Below are 20,781 nucleotides of genomic sequence, written 5' to 3'. Positions count from 1 at the left end.
CGCCGAGTACCAAGGCAGCTGGCTTCCCCTCTGTGCCTCAGTCACTCAGCTGTGATGCCTCGTGGAAGGGAGAAGGCAAACATCCTCTCTTCAAAGTGGGGAAGTTCCAACTCGTGCAGCAAAGTTGTGTGGTCCAAGGATGGGAGTGGTCATGGTGAAGGGGCACTGAGCTCTTCACCTGCACTGTCTCATTGGAACCCCACAACCCTGCTCTCTCTTTTTTTTTTTTTTTTTTTTTTTTTTAGCAGTACGCGGGCCTCTCACTTTTGTGGCCTCTCCCGTTGCGAAGCACAGGCTCCGGACGCACAGGCTCAGCGGCCATGGCTCACGGGCCCAGCCGCTCCGCGGCATGTGGGATCTTCCCGGACCGGGGCACGAACCCGTGTCCCCTGCATCGGCAGGTGGACTCTCAACCACTGCGTCACCAGGGAAGCCCAACCCTGCTCTTTGAGATGGGTTCCATTATCAACCCATTTGAGTTGGAGAAACTGAGGATTAAAGAGCTTAAACAACTTCCCTAGGTCACGCAGCTAAGAAATACTGTTTGTGATTTCTAGGGTTATAGTATTAACCACAAGATGAGTTCCTGAGATGGGACCTGTGAGCAGAGGACGTTAGCTAGACATCAGCCCAGAACTGAAGTGTTAATTACAGCTGAGTGACAAGGTCAGCCTTAGTAATAAGCCTGAGATCCTGGCAGCATTTATTACCTAACCTTTCTCCCTGGTCAGGTCCTCAGCATTAGAAATCTGAAACACTCCTAATATTAATACATCAAAATAGTGTCTTTCAAAGTGATTCCTTCTGCCAAGTATAAATAAGCCCCATACCCCACAACATATGCAAAAGCTTGGGAGAACTGGGTTTTGCAAGCCTTGTCAGGCCTTTACTATGCAAATGTCTCCAAGAAGGAGAATCACCAAGTAGCTGCTCCCAAAGTTTTGTGACTGGTCCCTTTTACCCAGGAGCAGCTGAGGGAATGAGTGCCACATGGAACAGTTTAGGAGAGCATTTAAGACTGACACGTGTTTATACCATGTGAGTGTGGGGAGAGAGGGGGGAAAACATGCCAAGATAGTTTCTGAATCTAAGAAATAACTCATACCAACCTGGAGTCGTCAAGCCCTCAGGTCTGCAGACAGTTATTTTGAGTCATCTCTGACATTCCAGACGTACTCGAGGGAATGGCTCTGGGCTGTGGTTGGCTCAGCTTGGAAGGTCAGCAAGTAAAAGGTGCTTATTAGCCATTGGTTGATAAATGCAGTTGGTAAGTAATTAGACCAGGTCCCTGCTGTCTAATTCTATTTAAGTCAAACTGATCTATGCTAATGGAGGTCAATATATTGGATGAATCCAATATAGTACCTTCTGAAGAGATTTATGACAGTCAGCTATTTCTACACACAATTGTGACCTGATTCTCTCAGAATTAAACCTTTCAGTGTTTCAGGATGCATTCCTCTTATGGCCTGGGAATTGCAAATCAAAACAACAAAATACTATTTTCACATCAGATTGGCAAAACTTAAAAAGACCAATACTCTATGTTGGCAAAGATGTAGGGAAACAGCAACTTGCATCTATTGATGACGTGAGAAATGGAATATTGTCTGCTGTATCAGTAAACAAAGAATGACACAGTCCTCAGCGGATTGCAGCCACTGCCAGTGGTGAGCGGTGAGCCCTGAGGGAACTCAGGAAGGAAAAGAACACCTGCCATCTAGCAGCCATCAGACTGCAGGCACTCCCTGTGGTGAGCCCTGAGGAAACTCAGGATATGAAAACATAGGATACTGGCCCCAGATAGCTGAGGTGCATATCAAAGGAACTGTTTCAGTGAGCCCAGACTCTTGCATCTTCCCATACGTAGAAAAGCACTAAACTCCTTAACTTGAGATGTCTGGTTTTCTTTCATTAATAATAATCTTTTGATGGTCAGACTACCTGCCTTTTTTTTTTTTTTTTGCAGTACACAGGCCTCTCACTGCTGTGGCCTCTCCCGTTGCGGAGCACAGGCTCAGCAGCCATGGCTCATGGGCCCAGCCACTCCACGGCACGTGGAATCTTCCCGGACCGGGACACGAACCCATGTCCCCTGCATCGGCAGGCGGATTCTCAACCACTGCGCCACCAAGGAAGCCCTACCTGCCCTTTGTTGCAAAATCCCTGTATATCCTGGCTCCCTCCTCGTCTCCTTGGAGCAGTTCTCTCAGGGTTACATGAGATGCTGCTTCCCGGGCGTGAAGTCTTAAAACTTTCCACCGAGTAAAACATAACTCTCAACTTTTAGGTTGTGAATACTTTTTTAGTCAACAATGGGAAACAAAGGTCTACAGGCTTTTCTGTATCTGTTTGTGATTAAAAGACACTAAGGAGCACGTTTATGTGGTCCATTTGAAAAGTAAAAGCAAAACCTAAAGTAAGTTTAAGAAATAAAATATGTAGGTTTATTGTAAATTAAACTAAAAAATTTTATGAGTTGATTTTTTTTTTTTAGTTGAAAACTTTGTTTTAAACCTCAGTTTATCAACTCAGATATTCATGAGTTAAGAATCTCTGGGCTATCCTGATGGAGCTTCTTCTGTAGACCTACATCATTGTGATCTCGGGTGGCCTCAGCCTGCAGTGGCTTGAAACAGGATTTCTGGTTCCTGGCCAGAGGCTGAAGTCAGGCCAAGGCAGTGAGAGCACTGAATCCTAGCCACTAGACAGTGGCCAGTGACAAGGCCCTGGCCCATACGGCTTTGCAGAAAATGAATTTCCACAAAGAAACAGAAAGTAGTGAAACAAGTAAAGTGTTTATTAGGAGGAAAAAGAGTATGTGTGGATAGACATACGGGCAGACTCAGAGAGAGAGCCTGCCCTTGTGTAGTTTGAATCACTTACATGGGGTATTTATTTCTTCCACGTTTCCTTTGGCCAAACATCTTGTTTTGCCTGGTTCTGAGTCCGTATTTGGTTTATCTCAGGGTCCTCCCACGTGTGCATGTGCACCTCTTAGCCAAGATTGGATTCTAGCAAAGAGGCTTATGGGTAGGTTGACATCACTCCCTTTTTGACCTCCAAGGAGCCTTTCTGTGCGTGTGCAGTTGGGAAGGTCTCCTTGGCCTTGAGAATGGGAAGTATGTGGTCTCTTTCTTTTATCTGGGCAGGGCTCAGCTCCTCTCTCACTCCCGCTATTTTGGAGTATCTGTCCATAGGGGACAAACTCCAGCTGCTCACACTGAGGCGCATCTATCTCCTGCCTCAGCTGGACACTTCATAGAGTCACTATGTGGTTCCTTTACTCATAGAACCATGTGTTAGATTTGTGGGGAAGAACTACAAGACAGAGTTACTAAACTATTAAAGACCTAACAGTCAAACTTTTTTATTCTTAGGTATTGTTATACTCCAACTATCTGTACTATGGTGTGATAGCTTAGGAGTGAATATAATTTGAATTTATGCATAGTAAGAGGGTGTCTAAAATTCAGAATGAGGCGGATCCATCTACTGTGACCCTAAGCATGGCCCTAAAGAAAATTACTTGAAGAAATTGAATTCAAAGATTACAGGTGGGGAATTTTTGCAGTATGTCCATATTCAAGTGGAGATCAAAGAAGAATTGACTGACATGACAACTATGGGCTGAGCAAAAATTCTTTTTATAAGGGCTACCTTGAAGATTAGGATTCAACCATTGGAGGAACTACAGTGATTTACAGTGGAAGAAATCACAACATGTGAATTCCTTAAATAAAAATTTATTGACAAAAAACTGCATTTCAACAGTGCCAACTCTAAATCTGGACTATTCTTTACCAAAATATATGGTTCACACATACCTCTTTTAATTTTTTTCCTATGGCCCATTATTTCTTCTCTATATGTTTTTAAGAGAGCTTCCTTATTTAATGTCTCACTGACATGAATATTGAAGTACACGTTGTCTACACACATAGCATATGTATAACATGTAGAGTACACCTCATACATAGGACATGAAGTATTTTTCATATATTTAGCAACACAGGAAAACTGGGGAAAAATACAAGAATGTTAAGTGCTGTAGATTAAAGATAATCCTATTTTTATTAGTAATGTTTGGCTTGCTTGAAATTCAATTTCTTTAAAAATATGCTGGACATCCTACCTGGTATCTGAAGGCTGCTGGAACAGAAGCCTCCATCTCAGGTGCCTGCTCTTCTCAGAAAGGAATTTATCTGGAATTTATCCCCTGATCCGCCTATGTATCTCCTCCAGCCTCCGTTGTGTTTGATTGTCTAGCCTTGCTGAAGTGGTAGTTTAGGCCTGGGCATGTGTCCAGCCTTGGCCAGCAAAGTTTCCTTTGGGTTGCTGAGAAGTTTTCTGTGAATTTAAGAAGAGACAAAGAGGAGCTTCTCCTCAAAAGTAATGCAGAAAAATCCATGATGAGCAAAATACCCAAATCTTAAATAAAGGCAGGGTACATCAGAGCTGGGATGAGGACGTGGCAGTGAGGGGAGCAACTCAGGGGCAGTCCTCACGGCACTTCTGTGACAAGTCTTAGTGGTAAGCACAAGCAGATACTGAGTGCTTGAGTCCTTCCAGTGAAGCTCAGCTGGAGAGATTCTAGGAGTGGAGGTGATCTCAAGGACCCCTGAAACATCTGACAAACCTCAAAGGATAAGCCCAAAGAAATCCATGCCTAGACTCATAATCAATCTGCTAAACATTTAGGCCAAAGAAAAAATCTTGAAAGCAGTCAGAGAAAAACAATATGTTACCTACAAAGGAACAAAGATGCACATGATAGGATTTCTCATCAGAAATCATGGAGACCAGAAGGAACTGGTATAATATATATAAAGTGCTGAAAGAAAAGAACTTTTACCCAAGAATTCTATAACTACTAGTAGAAAATACCCTTCAGGAATGGAGATGAAATAAAGACATTCTCCCATGAAGGAAAACTAAGATAATTTATATCTAGTACACCTGCTCTAAAAGGATTACTAAAGAAAGGTTTTCAGACAGAAGGGATACGATATCAGAAAGAACCTGAGAACATCAGGGCTAAAGGAAGAGCAACAGAAATGGGAGAAAATAATAGACTATTCTTCTCCTATTGGATTCTTTAAAACATGTTTAATGATAGAAAAAAAAAACATTGTCTGATGGGATTTTTCAAAATATGTAGATGTAAAATATAGGATAACTATAATATAAAGAGTGGAGGGTAAAAGGGATTGATGTGGTGGTAAAGTTTCTATTCTCCTCTTGAAGTGGTAAAAGTCTGAATCTAAATAGACTGAGAAGTTAAGTGTGCATATTACAATTAGTGTTAAAATGTAACACTAAAGAGTGCTCAAATTACCCAAAAGAAAGTAGGAAAGAGGGAAAAGATGAAATAAAAGCAGGTATAATAAGTAGAAAGCAAATAATATATCATGTATATATAATAATATAAAACTAAACCTAAATACAAACATATCAATAATTACATAAAATGTAAATGGTATAAACACACCAATTAAAGGACACATTGTCAAAATGGTTTTTTTAAATGACCCAACTATATACTGTCTACAAGAAACTCCCTTCAAAAATATGTGATTTAGGGGGGACTTCCCTGGTGGTCCGGTGGTAAAGAATCTGCCTTCCCATGCAGGGGATGCGGGTTCAATCCCTGGGCAGGGAACTAAGATCCCACATCTTGCAGGGCAACTAAACCCATGTGCCACAACTACTGAGCTCATGCTCCTCAAATAGAGAGCCCACATGCTGCAAACTACAGAGCCCACGTGCTCTGGAGCCCACACGCCATAATTAGAGAAGAGAAAATACACATGCCACAACTAGAGAGAAGCCCGCACACCACAACGAAGAGCCCGCGTGCCCCAGTGAAAGATCCCACATGCCTCAACGAAGATCCCACTTGCCACAATTAAGAGCTGATACAACCATAAAAATAAAATAAATAAATAAGATAAATATTAAAATATGTGATTTAGGAAGACTAAAAGTAAGATTGTGGAAAAAGATTTATCATATAAACAAAAACTGGAGCAGCTATATTAATACCAGATAAAACAGACTTCAGAGAAAACAGAGTTATCAGGAAAAAGAGGGACATTACCTAATGATAAAAGGGTCATTTTATCAATACATAACAATCCTAAATGTATATGCAATTAAAAATAGTGTCAAGGGCTTCCCTGGTGGCGCAGTGGTTGAGAGTCTGCCTGCCGATGCAGGGGACACGGCTTCGTGCCCCAGTCCGGGAGGATCCCACATGCCGCGGAGCGGATGGGCCTGTGAGCCATGGCCGCTGAGCCTGCGCGTCCGGAGCCTGTGCTCTGCAACGGGAGAGGCCACAACAGTGAGAGGCCCGCGTACCACAAAAAAAAAAAAAAAGTGTCAAAATATAGAAGCAACATTTGACAAAATTGAAAGGAGAAATAGACAAAACCGGGATTATAGTTGGAAATCTCAGTATTTCTTATTTAGTAATAGATAGAACTAGTATCAGAAAATCTACAAGGACAGGACGGAGGTCAAGATGGAGGATTAAGAGAAAAAAATAGATGGAGGATTAGGAGGAAGAGGAACTCACCTCGCACCATGAACACATCAAAAATACATCTACATGAGGCAAAAAACTCACTGAAAACTAGCTGGAGACTGGCAGAAAGACTGTTGTACAACCAAGGCTGTAAGAAAGATCCACACAGAATTGGGTAGGAAGGGAAAATAAGTGATCAGGTCAGGACCTGTGCCCCTGGGAGGAAATAAAGAAGAGGATGAGATTACACAGGTGGGGATCCTCCATTAGGGAGTGAGCAGTTGGAGCCACATAGACACCCCAGACCTGGGGTCTGACACTGGGAAGACTAGTCCCTTTAGCTGGTTAGAAAACCAGAGGGCTGTAAGAAACCTAGACTCCATTCAAGAGGAGTGCACACACACTTGCTTACTCCTGAAACAAGGTGGAGAAAGCTGCATGAAACTGCATAGGACTCTGCATGGTTTCGTGCAACCACCCTGGCATGTGCCCTAGCCAGAGCTGAGCACCACTCCAGCCCCACTTGCTCTTTGGCACAGCTCCCCACTAAAGCAAGGGCTGCAGTGACCAAGAGGAGTGCTCAGTTGTGAGGGATGGAGCCAACTCTAACCCAGAACAACATCTGAATGGGGCACAGACAGCTATTACTGGCACCTATGGGGGCAGTGCATCAGAAGTGGCCTGAGACTCTCACTGGAGCTGAGGCTGACACAGCCCATGCCCAGATCCACACCAAGCACCCACTGCAGCACTTCTCCTATCTGGATGAGAGTGCCAGTGCTGGGAGGTGGAGGAGCACACACTTAGGGAACAGAGCCAGCTTGGACCCGACCCTCAAGGCTTCTCCTCCAGCAACTTGGGACCCACCCCCACCCCCAATAGGTGATGTGGGCCACTGAGCAGAGGAAAAGACCCTGCTCACACCTGGCTCTGGCTTTAGCCCCTCCATCTCCAGCCTCACCTCACCAAGGTGATAGCTATCAGGACACTCTGGAGAAAGACATAACTCATGCTCACGTCAGATTCAGCTCTCTCACGTAGAAGCCACTGGGCAAGTGCAGGCTGTATAGGGATACTCCCACACAAGGATAGATAACTGTGTCACCTAACTTCATAGAGAAGAGAAAGTCAAACAAAATGAAAAACAAAACAGGAATTTGTTTGAATTGAAAGAAAAAGAGAAAACCCTTAAAAAACAATTAATGAAACAGAAATAAATAATTTATCAGATAAAAAGTTCAAAGCATTAGTAATGAGAATGCAAACTGAATTAGGGAAAAGAATAGATTAACAGAGTGAGAATTTTAACAAGGAACAAGAAAATATAAAAAAATAACCAGTCGGGGGCTTCCTTGGTGGCGCAGTGGTTAAGAATCCACCTGCTAATGCAGGGGACACGGGTTCGAGCCCTGGTCCGGGAAGTTTCCACATGCCACGGAGCAAATAAGCCCGTGTGCCACAACTACTAAGCCTGTGCAATAGAGCCCGTGAGCCACAACTACTGAGCCTGCGTGCCACAACTACTGAAGCCCGCGCGCCAAGAGCCCGTGCTCCACAACAAGAGAAGCCACCGTGTTGAGAAGCCCATGCACTGCAATGAAGAGTAGCCTCCTCTTGCCACAACTAGAGAAAGCCCACAATAGCAACAAAGAGCGAACACAGCCAAAAATAAATAAATAAATTTATTTTAAAAAAATAACCAGTCAGAACAGAAGAATACAATAATTGGAATGAAAAACACACTACAAGGAATTAGCAGCAAACTAGATGATACAGAAGAATGCTTAAATGATCTGAAAGATAGAATAATGGAAATCACCTAATCAGAACAACAAAAAGAAAAACAAAATTTAAAAATGAAAACCATAATTCAAAAAGAGTCATGTACCAAAATGTTCATTGCAGCTCTATTTACAATAGCCAGGAGATGGAAGCAAACTAAGTGTCCATCATCGGATGAATGGATAAAGAAGATGTGGCACATATATACAATGGAATATTACTCAGCCATAAAGAGAAACGAAACTGAGTTATTTGTATTGAGGTGGATGGACCTAGAGTCTGTCATACAGAGCGAAGTAAGTCAGAAAGAGAAAGACAAATACCATATGCTAACACATATATATGGAATCTAAAAAAAAAACTGTCATGAAGAACCTAGGGGTAAGACAGGAATAAAGACACAGACCTACTAGAGAATGGACTTGAGGATATGGGGAGGGGGAAGGGTAAGCTGTGACAAAGTGAGAGAGTGGCATGGACATATAGACACTACCAAGCATAAAATAGATAGCCAGTGGGAAGCAGCCGCATAGCACAGGGAGATCTGCTAGGTGTTTTGTGACCACCTAGAGGGGTGGGATAGGGAGGGTGGGAGGGAGGGAGACACAAGAGGGAAGAGATATGGGAACATAAGTATATGTACAACTGATTCACTTTTTTATAAAGCAGAAACTAACACACTATTGTAAAACAATTATACTCCAATAAAGATGTTTAAAAAAAAATGAGAACAGTCCACAGGACCTCTGAGACAATATCAAGCACACCAACATTTGCACTGTAGGGGTTTCAGAAAGAGAAGAGAGAAAGGGGTTAAAATGTAGTTAATGAAATTATGGCTGAGAACAGCTTGAACCTGAAAAAGGAAACAGATATCCAGATATAGGAAACAGGGTCCAAGACAAGATGAATCCAAACAGACCCACACCAAGACTTATAATAATTAAAATGGCAAAAGTTAAAGAGAATTCTAAAGGCAGCAAGAGAAAAATAAAGAGTCATATGCGAGGGAACCCCCATAATGTTACTAGATGATTTTTCTGCAGAAACTTTACAGGCCAGAAGAAAGTGGCATGATATATATAAAGCACTGAAAGAGAAAAATCTTCAACTTAGGATACTCTACCCAGAAAGATTATCATTTAGAATCGAAGGAGAGATAAAGAACATCCCAGACAAGCAAAAACTAAGAGTTCATCAATACTAAAGCTACCTTAAAGGACAGGACCTGCACCTCTGGGAAGGAGCTGTGAAGGAGGAAAAGGTTCTACACACTAGGAAGCCCCTTCACTGGCGGAGGGGTGTGTGTGTGGGGGGGAAGCTTCAGAGCCACGGAGGAGAGAGCAGCAACAGGGGTGCAGAGGGCAAAGCGGAGAGATTCCCACACAAAGGATTGGTGCCGACCAGCACTCACCAGCCTCAGAGGTTTGCTGGCTCAACCACCGGGGCAGGGAGCTGAGGCTCAGGCTTCAGAGGTCAGATCCCAGGGAAAGGACTGGTGATGGCTACATGAACACATCCTGAAGGGGGCTAGTGCGCCACAGCTAGCCAGGAGAGAGTCCAGGAGAAACTCTGGACCTGCTCAAGAGGCAAGAGACTATTGTTTCGGGGTGCACGAGGAGAGCAGATTCAGAGTACCGCCTAAACGAGCTCCAGAGATGGACTCAAGCTGGAGCTATCAGCACGGACACCAGAGATGGGCATGAAAGGTTAAGGCTGCTTCTGTAACCACCAAGAAGCCTGTGTGCAAGCACAAGTCACTATCAACACCTCTCCTCCAGGGAGCCTGTGCAGCCCGCCACTGCCAGGGTCCTGTGATCCAGGGACAACCCTGGAGAACACACAGCGTGCCTCAGGCTGTTGCAACCTCACACCGGCCTCTGCCACTGCAGGCTCACCCCACATCCTGTACCCCTCCCTCCACTCAGCCTGAGTGAGCCAGAGCCCCTTAATCAGCTGCTACTTTACCCCGTCCTGTCTGGGCGGGGAACAGATGCCCTCAGGCAACCTACACGCAGAGGTGGGGCCAAATCAAAAGCTGCACCCCAAGAGCTGTGTGAACAAAAAAGAGAAAGGGAAATCTCTCCCAGCAGCCTTAGGAGCAATGGATTAAATCTCCACAATCAACTTGTTGTACCCAGCATCTCTGGAATACCAGAATAGACAATGAATCATCCCCAAATTGAGGCAGTGGACTTTGGGAACAACTGTAGACTTGGGGTTTGGTTTCTGCATCTGATTTGTTTCTGGTCTTAGGTTTATCTTAGTTTAGTATTTGGAGTTTGCTATTATTGGTAGATTTGTTTATTGATTTGGTTGCTCTCTTCCTTTTTTATATATATAGATATATATCTTTTTCTCTTTCTCTTTTTGCAAGTGTGCATGTGTATGCTTCTTTTTGTGATATAGTCTGTATAGCTTGGCTTTTACCATTTGTCCTAGGGTTCTGTCTGTCCTTTTTTTATTTAATAGTTTTTAGTGCTTGATGTCACTTGTGGATTTGTTTGTTGATTTGGCTGCTCTCTTCTTTCATTCATTCTTTCTTTTAATTACTTTTTTTTTTTTTGGCGGTACTCGGGCCTCTCACTGTTGTGGCCTCTCCCATTGTGGAGCACAGGCTCCAGATGTGCAGGCTCAGTGGCCATGGCTCACGGGCCTAGCCGCTCCGCTGCATGTGGGATCTTCCTGGACTGGGGCATGAACCCGTGTCCCCTGCATCAGCAGGCAGACTCTCAATCACTGCGCCACCAGGGAAGCGCTATTTTACTTATTTTTAATAATATTTTTATTTTTATAACTTTATTTTATTTATTTATTTTTCCTTTTTTCTTCCTTTTATTTGAGCCATGTGGCTGAGAGGGTCTTCATGCTCCAGCCGGGTGTCACACCTGGGCCTCCAAGGTAGGAGAGACAAGTTCAAGACATTGGTCCACCAGAGACCTCTCAGCTCCACATAATATCAAATGCTCTCCCAGAGATGTCCATCTCAACGCTAAGACCCAACTCCACTCAATGACCAGCAAGCTACACTAACAGACACCCTGTACCAAAGAACTAGCAAGACAGGAACACAACACCACCCATTAGCAGAGAGGATGCCTAAAATCATACTAAGCTCAAAGACACCCCAAAACACACCACCAGATGTGGTCCTGCCAACCAGAAAGACAAGATCCAACCTCATCCACCAGAACACAGGCACAAGTCCCCTCCACCAGGAAGCCTACACAACCACTGAACCAACCTTAGCCACTAGGGGCAGACACCAAAAGCAACAGGAACTACAAACTGTAGCCTGCAAAAAGAAGACCCCAAACACAGTAAGTTAAGAAAAATGAGAAGACAGAGAAACACACAGGAGATGAAGGCACAAGGTAAAAACCCACCAGGCCAAACAAATGAAGAGGAAATAGGCAGTCTACCTGAAAAAGAATTCAGAGTGATGATAGTAAAGATGATCCAAAATCTTGCAAACAGAATGGAGAAAATTCAAGAAATGTTTAACACGGACCTAGAAGAACTAAAGAGCAAACAAACAATGATGAACAACAGAGTAAATGAAATTACACATTCTCTAGAAGGAATCAATAGCAGAATAACTGAGGCAGAAGAATGGATAAGTGACCTGGAAGATAAAATAGTGGAAAAAATTACCACAGAGCAGAAAAAAGAAAAAAGAATGAAAAAAATTGAGGACAGTCTCAGAGACCTCTGGGACAACACTAAATGCACCAACATTCGAATTATAGGGGTCCCAGAAGAAGAAGAGAAAAAGAAAGGGACTGAGAAAATATTTGAAGGGATTATAGTTGAAAACTTCCCTAATATGGGAAAGGAAATAGTCAATCAAGTCCAGGAAGTGCAGAGACTCCCATAAGGTTAAATCCAAGGAGAAGCACGCAAAGATACATATTAATAAAACTATCAAAAATTAAATATGAAGAAAAAATATTAAAAGTAACAAGGGAAAAACAACAAATACCATACAAGGGAATCCCATAAGGTTAACAGCTGATCTTTCAGCAGAAACTCTGCAAGCCAGAAGGGAGTGGCAAGACATATTTAAAGTGATGGAAGGGAAAAACCTACAACCAAGATTACTCCACCCACAAGGATCTCATTCAGATTTGATAGAGAACTTAAAACCTTTACAGGCAAGCAAAAGTTAAGAGAATTCAGTACCACAAAACCAGCTTTATAACAAATGCTAAGGAAACTTCTCTAGGCAGGAAATACAAGAGAAAGAAAAGACTTATAATAACAAACCCAAAACAATTGAGAAAATGGTAATAGGAACATACATATCGATAATTACCTTAAATGTAAATGGATTAAATGCTGCAACCAAAAGACATAGACTGGCTGAATGGATACAGAAACAAGAACAGTATATATGCTGTCTACAAGAGACCCACTACAGACCTAGGGACACATACAGACTGAAAGTGTGGGGATGGAAAAAGATATTACATGCCAATGGAAATCAAAAAAAAAAAAAAAAGCTGGAGTAGCAATTCTCATATCAGACAAAATAGACTTTAAAATAAAGAGGAGGGCTTCCCTGGTGGCGCTGTGGTTGAGAGTCCACCTGCCGATGCAGGGGACATGGGTTCATGCCCCGGTCTGGGAGGATACCACATGCTGTGGAGTGGCGGGGCCTGTGAGCCATGGCCGCTGAGCCTGCGTGTCTGAAGCCTGTGCTCCGCAACGGGAGAGGCCACAGCAGTGAGAGGCCTGTGTACCGCAAAAAATAAAAAAAAATAAAGATGATTACAAGAGACAAAGAAGGACACTGACACTACATAATGATCAAGGGATCAATCCAAGAAGAAGATATAAAAATTGCAAATATTTATGCACCCAACATAGGAGCATCTCAATACATAAGGCAAATGCTAACAGCCATAAAAGGGGAAATTGACAGTAACACAATCATAGTAGGGGACTTTAACACCCCACGTTCACCAATGGACAGATCATCCAAAATGAAAATAAATAAGGAAACACAAGCTTTAAATAACACATTAAACAAGATGGACTTAATTGATATTTATAGGACTTTCCATCCAAAAACAACAGAATACACTTTCTTCTCAAGTGCTCATGGAACATTCTCCAGGATAGATCATATCTTGGGTCACAAATCAAGCCTTGGTAAATTTAGAAAATTGAAATCATATCAGGTATCTTTTCTTACCACAATGCTATGAGACTAGATATCAGTTACAGAAAAAAATCTGTAAAAAATACAAATACATGGAGGCTAAACAATACCTATTAAATAACAAAGAAATCACTGAAGAAGTCAAAGAGGAAATCAAAAACACCTAGAAACAAATGACAATGAAAACATGACGACCCAAAACCTATGGGATGCAGCAAAAGCAGTTCTAAGTGGAAAGTGTAAAGCAATACAATCCTACCTCAGGAAACAAGAAACATCTCAAATAAACAACCTAACCTAAAGCAATTAGAGAAAGAAGAAAAAAAAAAAAACCCCAAAGTTAGCAGAAGGAAAGAAATCATAAAGATCAGAACAGAAATAAATGAAAAAGAAATGAAAGAAACAATAGCAAAGATCAATAAAACTAAAAGCTGGTTCTTTGAGAAGATAAACAAAATTGATAAACCATTAGCCAGACTAATCAAGAAAAAAAGGGAGAAGACTCAAATCAATAGAATTAGAAACGAAAAAGGAGAATTAACAACAGACACTGAAGAAATACAAAGGATCATGAGAGATTACTACAAGCAACCATATGCCAACAAAATGGACAGCCTGGAAGAAATGGGCAAATTCTTAGAAAAGCACAACCTTCTGAGACTGAACCAGGAAAAAAGAGAAAATATAAACAGACAAATCACAAGCACTGAAATTGAGACTATGATTAAAAATTTTCCAACAAACAGAAGCCTAGACCCAGATGGCTTCAAAGGCAAATTCTATCAAACATTGAGAGAAGAGATAACACCTATACTTCACAAATTCTTCCAAAATACAGCAGATGGAGGAACACTCCCAAACTCATTCTACGAGGCCACCATCACCCTAATACCAAAACCAGACAAAGATGTCACAAAAAAAGAAAACTACAGGCCAATATCACTGATGAACATAGATGCAAACATCCTCAACAAAATATAGCAAACAGAATCCAACAGCACATTAAAAGGATCATACACCATGATCAAGTGGGGTTTATCCCAGGAATGCAAGTATTCTTCAATATACGCAAGTCAATCAGGTATAAACCATATTAACAAACTGAAGGATAAAAACCATATGATCATCTCAATAGATGCAGAAAAAGCTTTTGACAAAATTCAACACCCATTTATGATAAAAACCCTCCAGAAGGTAGACATAGAGAAAACTTATCTCAACATAATAAAGGTATATATGACAAACCCAGAGACAACATTGTTCTCAATGGTGAAAAACTGAAACCATTTCCTCTAAGATCAGGAACAAGACAAGGATGTCCACTCTTGCCACTATTATTCAACATAGTTTTGGAAGTCCTAGCCATGGCTATCACAGAAGAAAAAGAAATGAAAGGAATACAAATTAGAAAAAGAGAAGTAAAACTGTCACTGTTTGCAGATGACATGATACTATACATAGAGAATCCTGAACATGCCACCAGAAAACTACTAGAGATAATCAATAAATTTGGTAAAGTTGCAGGATACAAAGTTAATGCACAGAAATCTCTTGCATTCCTATACACTAATGATGAAATATCTGAAAGAGAAATTATGGAAACACTCCCATTTACCATTGCAACAAAAAGAAAATACCTAGGAAAAAACCTACCTAGGGAAACAGAAGACCTGTATGCAGAAAACTATAAGACACTGATGAAAGAAATTAAAGATGATACCAACAGATGGAGAGATATACCATGTTCTTGGATTTGAAGAATGAATATTGTGAAAATGACTCTACTACCCAAAGCAATCTATAGATTCAATGCAATCCCTATCAAATTACCAATGGCATTTTTTATGGAACTAGAACAAATCATCTCAAAATTTGTATGGAAACACAAAAGACCCCGAATAGCCAAAGCAGTCTTGAGGGAAAAAAATGGAGCTGGAGGAATCAGACTCCCTGACTTCAGACTATACTACAAAGCTACAGTAATCAAGAGAATATGGTACTGGTACAAAAACATAAATATAGATCAATGGAACAAGATATAAAGCCCAGAGATAAACCCACGCACCTATGGTCACCTAATCTATGACAAAGGAGGCAAGGATATACAATGGAGAAAAGACAGTCTCTTCAATAAGTGGTGCTGAGAAAACTGGACAACTACATGTAAAAGAATGAAATTGGAACACTCCCTAACACCATACACAAAAATAAACTCAAAATGGATTCGAGACCTAAATGTAAGACTGCACACTATAAAACTCTTAGAGGAAAACATAGGAAGAACACTCTTTGACATAAATCACAGCAAGATCTTTTTTGATCCACCTCCCAGAGTAATGGAAATAAAATCAAAAATAAACAAATGGGACCTAATGAAACTTAAAAGCTTTTGCACAGCAAAGGAAACCATAAACAAGATGAAAAGACAACCCTCAGAATGGGAGAAAATATTCGCAAATGAATCAACGGACAAAAGATTAATCTCCAAAATATATAAACAGCGTATGCAGCTCAATAGTAAAGAAACAAACAACCCAATCCAAAAATGGGCAGGAGACCTAAATAGACATTTCTCCAAAGGAGACATACAGATTGCCAAGAAGTACATGAAAAGCTGCTCAACATCACTAATTATTAGAGAAATGCAAATCAAAACTACAATGAGGTATCACCTCACACCAGTTAGAATGGAAATCATCAGAAAATCTACAAACAACAAATGTTGGAGCGGGTGTGGAGAAAAGGGAACCCTCTTGTACTGTTGGTGGGAATGTAAATTGATACAACCACTATGGAGAACAATATGGAGTTTCTTTAAAAAACTAAAAATAGAATTACCATATGATCCAGCAATCCCACTACTGGACATATACCGAGAGAAAACCATAATTCAAAAAGACACATGCACCCCAATGTTCATTGCAGCACTGTTTACAATAGCCAGGTCATGGAAGCAACCTAAATGACCATCGACAGACAAATGGATAACGAAGTTGTGGTACATATATACAATGGAATATTACTCAGCCATAAAAAGGAATGAAATTGAGTCATTTGTTGAGACGTGGATGGATCTAGAGACTGTCATGCAGAGTGAAGTAAGTCAGAAAGAAAAAAACAAATATTGTATATTAATGCATGTATGTGGAACCTAGAAAAATGGAAAGATGAACCAGTTTGCAGAGCAGAAGTTGAGACACAGATGTAGAGAACAAACATAGGGACACCAAGGGGGGAAAACCGTGGTGGGGTGGGGATGGTGGTGTGCTGAATTGGGTGATTAGGATTGACATGTATACACTGATGTGTATAAAATTGATGACTAATAAGAACCTGCAGTATAAAAAAGTAAACAAAAAAAACAACTAGGGCTTCCCTGGTGGTGCAGTGGTTGGAAGTCCACCTGCCGATGCAGGGGACGCGGGTTCGTGCCCTGGTGCGGGAGGATCCCACATGCCATGGAGCGGCTGGGCCCGTGAGCCATGGCCGCTGAGCCTGCGCGTCTGGAGCCTGTGCTCCGCGATGGGAGAGGCCATGGCGGTGAGAGGCCCACGTACCAAAAAAACAAAACAAAACAAAACAAAAAAAACCAACTAATACTAAACTTTCTTTGGATTATTTGTATGGAAATATGTTAATATAAATGTTTCAGACATTACATGAAATTTCTAAAAATCTTATATGTTCTGGTATAATAAGTCATAATTCTAGTTATTACTTTAAAATGTATATCTCAGAAATAACTGAATTTCCTTGTCAATTGCGTTATTATGGACTTTCATCAAATCTTTAACCATCGTCATTTTTAAGTCTTTTGTCATTTACAGAGAGTTCTGGGTGTACTCTGATTCTTTTGCAAAAATGTTCCTATAAAAGGGTTTCATCTTCAAAGAATTCATGGAAAAGACTCTGACAAGTACAGGTTTCTGGTAACTGACTATACTGCTGAACTGAATGAATAAGCATTTTCAGAACTCTAATGGAAAACTGATGAATTCATAAAAATGCTAACAAAAGATGAAGATGAAAAATAATTAATTACATAGGACTGAGTGAACTGATGAGGATGATGATAATTTTTGTGACTTTCTGTTTGAATAAAAAAAAAATCCCACAAGGACTCAGAGGCAAAAAATATACAAATCAATTTTCACTGCAAAGTAAAGGAGCTGTTACAGTGGAGGATTACTGGACTGAATGTCAATATTATGACATAGTATGAGTGTGTTTCGTGTTTGGTAATTGCAATCATTGTTGCTTTTTTTGTGGTCATCCATTTACAATGCTTGGTGTCAGCTTATTTATCTCTTGTAAAAATAAAATACAGTGTGTGTGTGTGTGAAAAAATAAAAATAAAAATAAAGCCAATAAATAAATAAAAGCCACCCAAATTGGAAAGGAAGAAGTAAAATGATCTGTGCTGATGATATGATCTTATATGTAGAAAACCACAAATTAAATAATTAAATAAATAAATGCAGAATAGTTTTAGGAATCAAAACCAGGAGTGAATCAGGGCTGATCCTTTCTCTGGAATGTTCAGAGTTTGAGTATCCCAACCCCACTGAGTTAATCCTTTACTGCACAGGCCATCCCCTGACATTTAGCCTAGATTCTCTTACAACAAAATGATCATATTTGTCTGAGCATCTGTATCTAGTATAGCATTTATGAACCAGATAGCAGTAGTCTCAATACAAGTATGCCAAACATTTGGGGGAGTCAGTGTGGGGTAGGGATAGATTGAAAGAACAACTAACATTCTATAAAGCCATTACATACATTTTCAAATTTCTGTACTAGTTTACTGACTTCTTTCTCCCCTTGATCCACCACTATTTGCACCTTAAGATCATCTGAAATAGACATTTAGCATAGAAAGTAGCTTAGAGTTAACTAAATCCAGTTCTTCCTCAAGCCCATTATTTTTCATTGGTATTACATCTTGAGGAGGCTTTAGCTCAATTTCCCAATACTTTTGATCATCAGTATGAGTATTATCACACAATTTATCTAAGTACAGTTGTTGAATCTTACCAACAATGCCAGTGTGACACCTTATTGCAATGTGGATGCAATGTGGATGTATTTGATCTTTCACTAAAGAACAAAGAGAGTAAGAATTTCAGTGGCATTTACTAAGCCTTCTCAACAGAATAGACCCATGCCCACATACCAGATAACATTATGGACAGGCATCATTACAATTGGCCATGACTAAATTACTTCTGGGTCCCAAACCAATGAGTGTGTTGTGGGTCACTCTGCCTCAGTTGACAGACTATACTGAGACTGGTTTCCATTGTGTGCTTTTATTACTTTTTTTCTTCTTTTGAGACTAGTGTGATCTTTTTCTTCTTACTGAGGTATACCTGATTTACAATATTATATGTTTCAGGTGTACAACAAAGTGATTCACAATTTTTAAAGGTTATACCCTATTTAAGTTTTTGTAAATATTGGTTATATTCCCTGGGCTGTACAATATATCCTTGTAGCATATTTATTTTATACATAGTAGTTTGTATCTCTTAATTCCCTACACCTATCTTGCCCCTCTCCCTTCCTGCTCCCCACTGGTGACCACTACTTTGTTCTCTATATCTGTGTTTATTTTGGATGAAGATGGTTTTACTACTTTTTCTTTTACTCTTCCTACTATCTTTGTGCATAGATGGTTTACTACCTTTTACTGTATATTTGCCTTTACCCATGAGTTTTTTCCCTTTCATAATTTTCATGTTTCTAGTTGTGGCCTTTCCTTTTTCACTTAGAGAAGTCCCTTTAACATTTCTTGCAAAGCTGATTTAGTGATGCTGAATTCTGTTAACTTTTGCTTGCCTATAAAACTTTTGATCTCTCCATCAGATCTAAACAAGAGCCTTGCCAAGTAGAGTATTCTTGATGGTAGGTTCTTCCCTTTCATCACTTTAAATATATCATGCCAGTCCCTTCTGGCCTGTTGAATTTCTGCTGAAAAGTCAGCTGAGAGACTTATGGGAGTTCCATTGTATGTAACTTATTGCTTTTCCCTTGCTGTGTTTAATATTGTCTCTTTAGCTTTAATTTTTGCCATTTTAATTACAATGTGTCTTGGTATGTTCCTCTTTGGGTTAATCCTATATGGGACTCTCTGTCCTTCCTGGAGTTGGATGTCTGTTTCATGTCCCTGGTTAGGGAAGTTTTCAGCTATTATGTCTTCAGATATGTTCTCAGCACCTTGCCCTCTCTCTTTTCCTTCTGGGACCTCCATAATGTGAATATTAGTGTGCTTGATCTTGTCCCGAAAGTCTCTTAAACTGTCCTCATTTCTTTTTATTCTTTTTCTGTTCAGTGTCAGTGATGTCTACTACTCTGTCTTCCAGCTCAGTGGTCTGTTCCGCTGTATCATTTAATCTACTGTTAACTCCTTCTACTGTATTTTTTTTTTTTTTTTTTTTTTTGTTGTACGCGGGCCTCTCACTGTTGTGGCCTCTCCTGTTGCAGAGCACAGGCTCTGGACGTGCAGGCTCAGCGGCCATGGCTCACGGGCCCAGCCGCTCCGCGGCATGTGGGATCCTCCCAGACCGGGGCATGAACCTGCGTCCCCTGCATCGGCAGGCGGACTCTCAACCACTGCGCCACCAGGGAAGCCCCTTTCTACTGTATTGTTTTTTTCAGTTATTGTATTCTTCATCTCTGTTTGATTGTTCTTTATATTTTCTAACTCTTTATTTAAAACTTCGAACTTCTTGCTCTGTGTATCCATTCTTCTCCTGAGTTCTTTGATCATCTTTGTGATTATTACTCTGAACTCTTTCTTGGGTAGATTGCCTATCTCCACTTCACTTCTTCTTCTGTGATTTTATCTTGCTCCTTTGTTTAGAGCATGTTCCTCTGTCACCACATTTTGCCTAACTTGCTGTTTTTATTTCTATATATCTGAAGGGTCGGTTATGTTTCCTGATCTTGGAGAAGTAGCCTCTTGTAGGGGACATCCTATGCAACCCAGCAGCACACTCCCCTCTCATCACCAGAGCCATATGTTCTAGAGGTGCCCCTTATGTGGGCTGCATGGGTCCTTTTGTTGTGGTGGGCTGACTACTGTGGGCAGTCTGGTAGGCTTTGTTGGCCCTTGGTCTAGTCGGTTGCCAGGCCTTGCCTTCTGTGGAGGATGCCAGCTGCTGTTTGATAGGAGCAGGTCACAAGGCAGCTGACTGTGGAACCCCAGGGGAGCCTGGGGCTAATGCTGGCTCACTGGTGGGTGGAGTTGGGATCCAGGAGATCCTGGTGCTGCTTCCCACCCGCTGGTGGATGAAGCCAGATCCTG

Source organism: Mesoplodon densirostris, chromosome 6 (genome assembly GCF_025265405.1).
Source record: "Mesoplodon densirostris isolate mMesDen1 chromosome 6, mMesDen1 primary haplotype, whole genome shotgun sequence".
NCBI classification, from domain to species: Eukaryota; Metazoa; Chordata; class Mammalia; order Artiodactyla; family Ziphiidae; genus Mesoplodon; species Mesoplodon densirostris.
This window is presented reverse-complemented; position numbering follows the sequence as displayed.